Raw genomic sequence first — 9,303 nt, forward strand, 5'->3', positions numbered from 1 at the left:
TAACAGGAATTAAATACACAATTTCCTGTCTAATTGTTCCAGTACTTGCCTTATTGTTTTGCCAGAGTCTTTCAGATGGGAACAATTGTGCAGTTACCCATCTGGAATACATGATTTCCTGTTAATCTTTTTGAAAGAAACTATCATGGAGAGAATGCTTTATGTTTTTATTTAAAAATTAAAATTGCCCGATTAATTAGGGATGCTTTTCTGATTGTTTAAAGTTATTTTAAAAGGTGATTAATCTAATCAACCACATGATTATATGTTGCAATCCCAGTTGCCAGATCTTTACATTTTAGTAAGAATACATTTTAGTAAGAATATGGATGCAGCCAGGTATTGTCCTGCAGGGGGCAATATTGATGAGTGTTGCTCCTTTCCCTTAAAAACACTGTAGGAGAATTAATGGAAGTTAAGATAAGAACTGGGAGAACAATTAACCTTTCTTGACAAACATTTCCAAGGTGAGCAGATATTTAACGTGTTTATTTGAAAAGCCTTTATGGATTTCAAGTACTGGGAACACTGCAGAAGGGAAACCAATTTGGTGTTCATAATTTATTTTAATAGTTTATTTTCAATTACCTATAATTGATAGATGCTAAACAATAACTTCCAAGTCCCTTTAGTAAAGATGTGCCTGGTTGCTAAAAGATGGACTGCACATATAATACATGGCCATTAATCCAGAGATATGGTAATTCAGAACATGTATACATATAAACTTTATATGTTACCACTGAGCATGGTTTATAGGAAACGTAAGAAAAATACGTATCTGCTTCTTCCCAGCTGTCCTGCTTGCTGGTCACTGGTTTAGGAAGCAAGCAATGTGGAACACTGGGAGGAAGGGAAAGATTTAACAGTCATCTTTCCCAGTGATTTGAAGCAAGGTTGCAGGTTATTCTATTTCCCGATTATTGGTTTCTGGGCAGCTGAGCACTTTGACAAGTTGGTTGGTTGGAAGGATACATTGGGCATTCTGCATGTATGTGGGCTGCAGGCTATCCATCCCTGCCTCTACATGTGTTCCTGGAATGCCTGTGTTCCTGGAATACATGTTCTAATTATTGATTTGAGTTTTGAAATTTCTTTAGCATTTTAAAAGATTGTCACAGAGGAGGGAAGGATCATTCACAAATGGAAAAAATATAATGGTGCCATTGAAAAAGGGAAGGGAAGGGAAGGGAAGGGAAGGGAAGGGAAGGAAGGAAGGAAGGAAGGAAGGAAGGAAGGAAGGAAGGAAGGAAGGAAGGAAGGAAGATTAACTGGGTACACATGAACTCTTGGGGGAATGAATTGAGTAGCTCTTTTAATCCCATCCATTGTCTTATATGACAATATACAAGGATTTCAAGAAAAACTAAGGGCCTTATTATATTGTATCAAGATTACAAGAAGAAACTTGCTTGGGTTAAGTTGCACAAATCTGATTAATTGCCTGGCATGTTTAAAACTAATTCTTTTGTGGAGAAGCAGTATAATAAGAATCCTGAATGATTGAAACATCAAGAGATCATTTATTTTTGGCAAGGATTTCCAGTTAGGGCTCTATTTGCTCCTAATTTTTCAAATTCAAGCAATGTACAGTATTTCATTTAATAGTGCTCTGTCTGGTTTATAATAAAATGCCTGATTTTATTAGATCAGTGATACTGGTGTTTTCTGGTGAATTCAGAATAAATCCCAGGAAACAAAGGAAGTTATTTTTGAATCAGTATGCATAAGAATAAGTATACAGAAGACTGCACTTTTTCAAATTGATTTTGTTTATTATTAAAACCATATTTTTTTTACCTAATTCACTTATAAGGCATGTAATTTTATGCCTAAATATAATTTTATATCTTGCTTTAGCATAGGTAGCTTTTGTTTCATTGCAAAAGGAAATGAAGAATTGCAGTTGATATGTAATTGCTATAATTAAAACAAAAAACAAAACAGTAGGAAGAGGAGCAGGACTAGGCTCTAATTCAAACAAGATGAAGTTAAAAATCTGTTTACTCAAGCATGTGTTAAGAACACATGATTGCTTTAGAAGGGAGAAGAGGATTAGTCAACTGATTCAGGAAGATCACGTTAAAAATTTACTCCAACAAACATGTGTTAAGGTCGTTGTGTGTTTGTTTTAGAAGGAATGGAAAAGTTCATGGTTTGAAAATTTTCACACGCTTCCTTATATTATTTGAAACTAGGGAGGCCTTTTTTTCCGTCCCGCTACCATTAGAGACCCCATTAACTGGAAGCAAGAGAGGGGTACTGGATCCCCCCAACAAACAAAAGTATTTTTATTCTGATATGCTTTTGACATTTCAGCTTACTTTGTTTCCATACTTGCTCTGGAATGACATAGTCAGAAAGGCTTGTGTTAGAGCAGATCTATACAACCCAAAGCCCCAGGGCCACTTCTGGTTTTCAGCAACCATGGATCTGGCTCTTGAAAAGAAATATGCCATACAATCTTAATATATCAGCTAGCAATTATATACATTGCACCACAGCCAATATAGGAATCCCCATTAACCAATTTTATTTCAATGGTTCTAAATACTTTTTCAGATTAGTTACAACTATGGTATGTATGTGACATAGTTTTGATTTATGAATTATAAATTAAGCCCAACTTTCACTAAAAAGCAAGTGTGAGTATTTAGAGAACAGCTCTAAATTAATTTGATTGAAACAAGCCCCGCCCCCCTATGGTCATCTCTCTCAGTTTCTACATAATTGCTCAAATAAATGTTCAGCTTTTCTTTTAATGCTCAGAATCAATGCTGAAAAACTTTATGAGTATTCTACCATATTCAAAACAATATACTTACAAAATGAAAAGCAGCTTTCCCAGAATGTCATATTATGCTGGTTATGATTCAATCACTATTGCAGATAGTGATTTCAACTCTGGAAGGTTGGTTTTTTTTTTTTTTTGCATTAGAATTGAAAACGTTGAAAGGCCGCCTAAACTTCTTATGGTGAAGAAGACCAACATATTCTGCAGTAGGGATGGACCATGGTGGATCATTTCTAAAGCCTGGTGGAACTGCAGCTCTTTATCAGCCTTAACATGACCAGTGCTGAAGAATAATGAGGCTCATTCCTGTTCAAGAGGAACTCAACCATTGTTTTTAATAAGTAATCTAAATTCCCAACTTTTGTGAAATGTTATGTTTTTGGTCTTCTGTTTGGGATATACTTTCTGACCTGAGAGCCACACAATTTAAAATGACTATTCACTGGATAATTAGAAGTGAATGTATTTTGTATTGTGTGTCCTTTTATGAAATTGTGCCCTAAATTAATTACTATCTGCAAAAGTCTCTAAATTTTTGGTGAAGACCTTATCAGGTCAAGGTCTGAAATAAATAATAATAACCCCTGGTTTAGTCCAAGCTCTAGATAAGCCTAGATTTGTCTGAAATGGTATAGGGTTTCCTGCCTGAGCAGGGGGCTGGACTAGAAGACCTCCAAGATTCCTTCCAAATGGATGATGATAATGATGTTACTGTTATTGTTAAGCAAAAGTGTTTTATTGAAAGCAGAATGCAAGCAGAAACTATTATAAATATAAACGATTATAAATCCAAGGTGCAATCAACAGAAACATCAACATGGTTTAAAGACTAAAACCTAGCAAACATACAATTAAACTATCACAAATATTCCACTGCCGTACTGTATTTGTGGTTTTAAATGTCCAGACAATTGGCAAGCTGAGCCTACTCTGCCCTTGGTTTCCACTGGTATGGATCCTGGGATCCTGAGTGAGGATGGTAGTGGTTGAGACTTTGGTTTAGGCATGAATGATCAGGATTAGAGTAGAAGATTTGCTTTCTCCAATCCTAGGGCATGGCTTTTGAGCATCATATTGAATTGATGTCTCCTCTTGTTCTTTTTCATCCAAACAGGATTCTTGTGGCAGATTTTCAAGCAGAGATTTCCTTGCATTACTTGAATTACTGAAAGTGCAATATTGGATTTTCATGCCCTGTTTTTTTTTCCATGGGTGGTTAGGTAGGGAAGGCTTATCAAGCAGGAATGCTTTCTATTAGTATCTCGGGTGGTAAGATGGTTGGCTGGATCCACACCATTTTTTACATACCAACAAGCTAAAATCTGACACTGAAAATAGATCTCAGGAACAGCTAAAAGCATAGCTTTAGCATAGGCTAAAATGGTGGTGAGTACACCCTTTAACCTACTAACAGAAGTTTAGTGTATTATGTTGGCACAACCATTTGCTGAATTAAAAGAAATGTTACTCCAAGTCATTGCTAACCCCCAAATTAAATCATCGCTATCATTATTTCATATGATTTATGAACTTAACTCGTAAGCTATATATGTAGCATATTTTTTGCCACAAACCACAGTTAACAGATCATGAATGTATTCACATGACATAGTAACAAAAGCAACTTTTGTTATGTGATGGGCTAATAATTCACACAATGTCTTGAAATATAGTATGTTTTTCTAGTTTTAGCTTCGTTATTTTTTGTAAGTCACGATGCACAGTTTAGCAAGTTATGGAAACAGAACCCTGGTCAGTCTAAAAACTATTGGCAATGTGTTGGATACATAACATTTCTGACAAAGCTCTTACGAAGAAGAAAAATTGTCTCTGTGCAAACACGGAAAGATATTGAGCGCTTTTTTAAAGGTGATGAGGGTTCTATTTTTTCCTTTCTTTTCCTTTCCTTTCCTACCAGGGCTTATCTCTTTAATTATAAGTAGACATCAACAAGAAATAAGATTTTTTTTCAACAACAGCTGGACTTGCACAACATGTTAGCCTGAATTGGCTCCTTTGTGGCTCAGTCTGTGACATGAAAGCAGCCACTGTAGATAGTTGCATGGTTCAGAGAGATTGAAAACCAAGAAAATTCAATTAATTGAGTACATCTTGCACTGGTGCTTTATCTCATTATCACCACTCAGCTGGGTTGCTGCAATGCAGTGTACTTATGTCTGTATTTTAAAATCATTTGGAAGAAGTAGTTGGTCCAGAATGCAGTGACCTGATTATGGCTGGAACTTTCAATGGGGACATAACGCAGACCGTCTGGACTCTGTGCCAGCTGCTGTCAACCCGGTAGAGCAGACCAGGAAATCAACACTACAAGGAAACCAGAAGTACACTTTATTGAGATTAGCTACAATAACATAATCTTGCAAATCTGATTGTGGTTATATCCCTTCTCTTATATCCCTATACATCTGGGAGGTATCTGCCTGAGCTGTTTCTGAAATGATTCTGTTTTCCAGGGCTTAAAAAATGCTCCAGCCTCTTTGACTATGTAATGGTCTTGCATATTTCTGTCAAGACCATCTTCCTTAGTCTCTTCAGTTTCCAATTGGAATTTCCTATTGGCTTCTGGAGGCAGTTCAAAAAAAAGTTTATTCCATAATCTATCTTATAGGAAATGGAGTACAGTTAAAAAACACTTTCTGACTATATTTCTCAGTGATGCTTGTTATAGAAATGATAATGGTAATAATAGCAGCAGTGACTGGAATCTAATGAATTGCTCTATGCAACCTGACTTTTAGGATTTTATTTACTAGATGTCTTTTAATTTCAGCCTTCTAATAAGAAACTGTTTTAGAACAGGGCTTTTTAACCCATGGTACGGGTACCACCTGTGGTACATTGGCACCTGGCAGGTGGTACGCGACCATCCTAGAAAAGTGGTAGTGGGGGAGGGGAATGAGAGCACCACCGGGCGGGCAGGCAGGTGTCTTGCTTGGCTGTGCCTCGGGAGGCACTTTTTTCAGTGGCATTGTATCTTCGAACAGTCACTAAACGAACTGTTATAAGTTGAGGACTACCTGTACTTTATCACTTTTTTCCTTTTGGGGGGGTCATCAAGTTTTTGACACCTTGCTAGGCGACTGGTGGTACTTGGATACAATGGGTGAAAAGGTTGAAAAGCCCTGTTCTAGAAGTTCCCAGGATTTCAAAAGAGGTTTGTTGTTAAGTACAGCATATGAAACTGCTTTTTGAGAAATATAAGCCCAAAAACCAATGTGGCAATTCAGATACAGGTGACCCTCACTTAATGACTACTTTTCAGTGACCATTCAAAGTGAATAAGTGGTATTTAAGATGGGTCCTTGAAATTCCACCTGTTGCAGCATGACCATGGTCATATGATCATGATCCAGGTGTTAAGGAACTCACCTTGATTTTTGACTGTTGTAGCATCCTGTGATCATGAGATCATGTTTTGCAACCTTCCCCGCTGGCTTCCCACAAGCAAAATCAATCCAGAGATTGGCTAGAAGTTGGAAATAATGTTCACATGAGATCCTCACTTAATGTCCTGCACTGTGATGGCCATCTCAGAGTCAGAAAATGAAGATCGTCAGCCTAAAGCAGGGGTCTTCAAACTTGGCCCTTTTATGACTTGTGGATGCCAACTCCCAGAATTCCTCAGCCAGCATGCCAAGTTTGAAGACCTCTGGCCTAAAGGGATTCAGCTGGAAGAATTGCAGGCAGAAAAAGCAGAACTGCCTAACAACCAGGAGGAGCAGCTATTGCTGGCCTCAGAAGACAAAGAGGCTAATACCTTCCCCCAAAGCGAGGGCCCACCACAAGGAGAGGAGAGCGGAAACAAAAGCACTCAGCAAGACTATTGGTCAGAAAGTACCTTGTCCTGTCAAAGGAACAAATTTGAATCATACCATGCTTGTAAAAGGGGAACTGCACACTTTACAAATCCATTGGCAACAATTCTCCATTTATCTCGCCATCATATTGCTCAACTCCTTAGCTGCCTTCTAGTTTGTTCAAACCTTTTACCATTGAATTCTGTTTGAAAACCTTTTAGTAAAGATATAAGATTTACCTATGTGTCTGTGATTTCCATGGGCTAGGACAAGACATGCATGGTCCTTGCTTTAATGATGGTAATTATAGGAGATGACCAGGTGGAGTCCAAGGCATCAACAGTTTGGAATCCTTCTGTAGTCACAAGAGACCTAAGTCCAGCCCCCTGTGAATTCCATTGACTCTTATCTAGTGCCAGTTTGGCTTGATCATTAGTAGATTGGATTCTGTGTATAGGTAGTATGTAATAAATGTAATAATGTAATAAACCTTTAGTGCCTTACCTCCTATTCCTGGTTACTTGAGCCTGACAATAATCAAGACTGCTAAGTGAAATGGTCAAATGATGTCATACTTTAAAGCTGCATTGCTTAGGGCATGGGTGTCAAACTTGCCATGTCACTGACGTGTCGCAACGTATTGCGACTCTTTTTGCATTGCCAGCAATGGAGTGGTTGTGGCTTTGGTATGAGAAACCAACCCGTCGGCCAGCAGTTTGACACCTCTGGCTTAGGGACAGAAATTCTGTTCCCAATTACCACTGCAAAACAGGGGCTACCTGTATACTACTACTTGGTTCCTGGAGTTATTATTATTACTTCTGTCACTGAGAATTGGATGAGAAGAAGAAGGAGAAGGAAGAAGGAGGAGAGAAGGAGGAGAAGGAGAAGAAGAAGAAGAAGAAGAAGAAGAAGAAGAAGAAGAAGAAGAAGAAGAAGAAGAAGAAGAAGAAGAAGAAGAAGAAGAAGAAGAAGAAGAAGATTATTTACTTAGTGGTTTAAGTAGTAAGATATTTTTAAAAAAACAAGCAGCACTATTGGTACATAAAAGGGGACAATTCATAGTTCCAAAATACGTTTAATCGGAGGAAACAAAAGAATAAAATGCAAACTTATAGGTTCTCTCTCCAGAAGGTAAGATGGAACAAAAACTAAGAAATGGGGAAGAACCAAAAAAGTCCTAAAATGGCCTTAAGTTTGCATTTGTATTGAGATTTTTTTTTGTCTATTTACTTACTTATTTTCTATAGCTGCCCATCTCACAAGTGACTCTGGGCAGCATATATCATAAAACCATTAAAACAAAACAATACAAAATAAATATGTACACTTGCTAAGTAAAACTATTGCCATGGATCTTATTTCAGCCAAGAAACAGGATCCTTAATACATTCTGGACCCCAGGCCCAGGTACACAACCAGGTCTTCACGACTTTATTAAACTGGGCCAGGGTCTCCTAATCTCTGAAAGGAAAATGTTCCAGAGAATAGAGGTTATGGCACAGAAGGCACTTTACTAATCCTACTAATATCCTGGGACAAAGAAATAATATCTGAACCTTCTCATCATGGAGAGCATTCAGCTAAGGCTACAGCTGTCAAAATATTAAGTATGCTTTAGGTAACAATGAAAGCCATGTAGAAGGGGGCTTCATTTCCAGGAGAATCATAGGAGTAGTATGTGCAGGGTGGGAGGGCTGTTGCTGCTGTGCTTGCATAGATACCACTAAATCAAAACGGTCGCCACAGAACAACCCCTCACATTGCTAGTTCCAACCACATTAGTCTCCTTTGCATATAGCATCAGCAGCTGCTTAACAGAATTTTGCAAGAATGCACAGCTCCTGTTTAAGCACCATCAGAAAGGTCAGATTGACCAAAGTGCTGAGCATGCAACCACTTCTTTAATGCCAGCTATCCATTTGCAATGCCACTTCTCACATCCCCCCCCCGCAAACATCACATATAGCACTTTGTACAATAAGAGTCAACAGGCATCTCTACAACACTGCAGTGCTCATCCTAACATCTGCCTAGAACCATAACATGCCTTTTGCAAAGATTCTTGTTTGCTTATCTGCTCTAATCCTCTACCAACAAAGCCACTTATTTTCATTTTGTATATTTGCCTTTTATCACCTGTTTTTTGCCATCTGATTCCAGAAGTCTGTCACCAGCTGAGGGAGCGGCCATATTTTTGTGCTGGTGCACATGCCTTCTGTAGATAAGGTCCCAGATTCAATCCTTGGCATTTCTCTGGTTTCAGGTTCAAGCTTTGAAAGAGAGGGCACTCCCAGCTGCCTGGAAGAAGGCAGCTGTGAGACTGAATTTGAATAAATCCTCCACTGACTAAATTATTTGCCCAACAATCTGTTAGTTGCTAAGCTGCCTTTCCCTCAAGATACTCAAGTAACATGCAAATCAGTTCTATTTAGTCTTGGATAACATGAGTAATTCCGATCTACAGCAAGCAACCTGCTTTCGTGCAGATGTTTCCATCTATAAGTGCCATAAGTCATCATCACTGCCTATATTGGCTAGTACGTAGGAGGGCTCTCCAAAACATCTGGATAGTCTGACTCTTGACCCATTTCATGCTGCCATTTCAGTTTCAGGCTTAGATTATCTAAGTAGCACTGGTTGCTACTGTAGAATGAAGCTGAATTGTACTTATTTTCCTCACTTTCCAGT

The 9,303-nt window shown here is 38.3% G+C and overlaps 1 long non-coding RNA gene across 1 annotated transcript; it reads right to left on the reverse strand.

Annotated features, from left to right (window-relative positions):
• Positions 1 to 4,000: 4,000 nt before the first annotated feature.
• On the reverse strand, positions 4,001 to 8,869 carry LOC120302603. Its single transcript, XR_005555174.1, has 2 exons — positions 8,752 to 8,869; positions 4,001 to 5,119 (listed from the first exon to the last, which is right to left on the reverse strand). It is a non-coding gene; the product is annotated as an uncharacterized LOC120302603 (long non-coding RNA).
• Positions 8,870 to 9,303: the final 434 nt, after the last annotated feature.

The sequence above is a fragment of the Crotalus tigris genome, unplaced genomic scaffold (assembly GCF_016545835.1).
Source record: "Crotalus tigris isolate CLP2741 ecotype Arizona unplaced genomic scaffold, ASM1654583v1 scf7180000024436.1354646, whole genome shotgun sequence".
Lineage (NCBI taxonomy): Eukaryota > Metazoa > Chordata > Lepidosauria > Squamata > Viperidae > Crotalus > Crotalus tigris.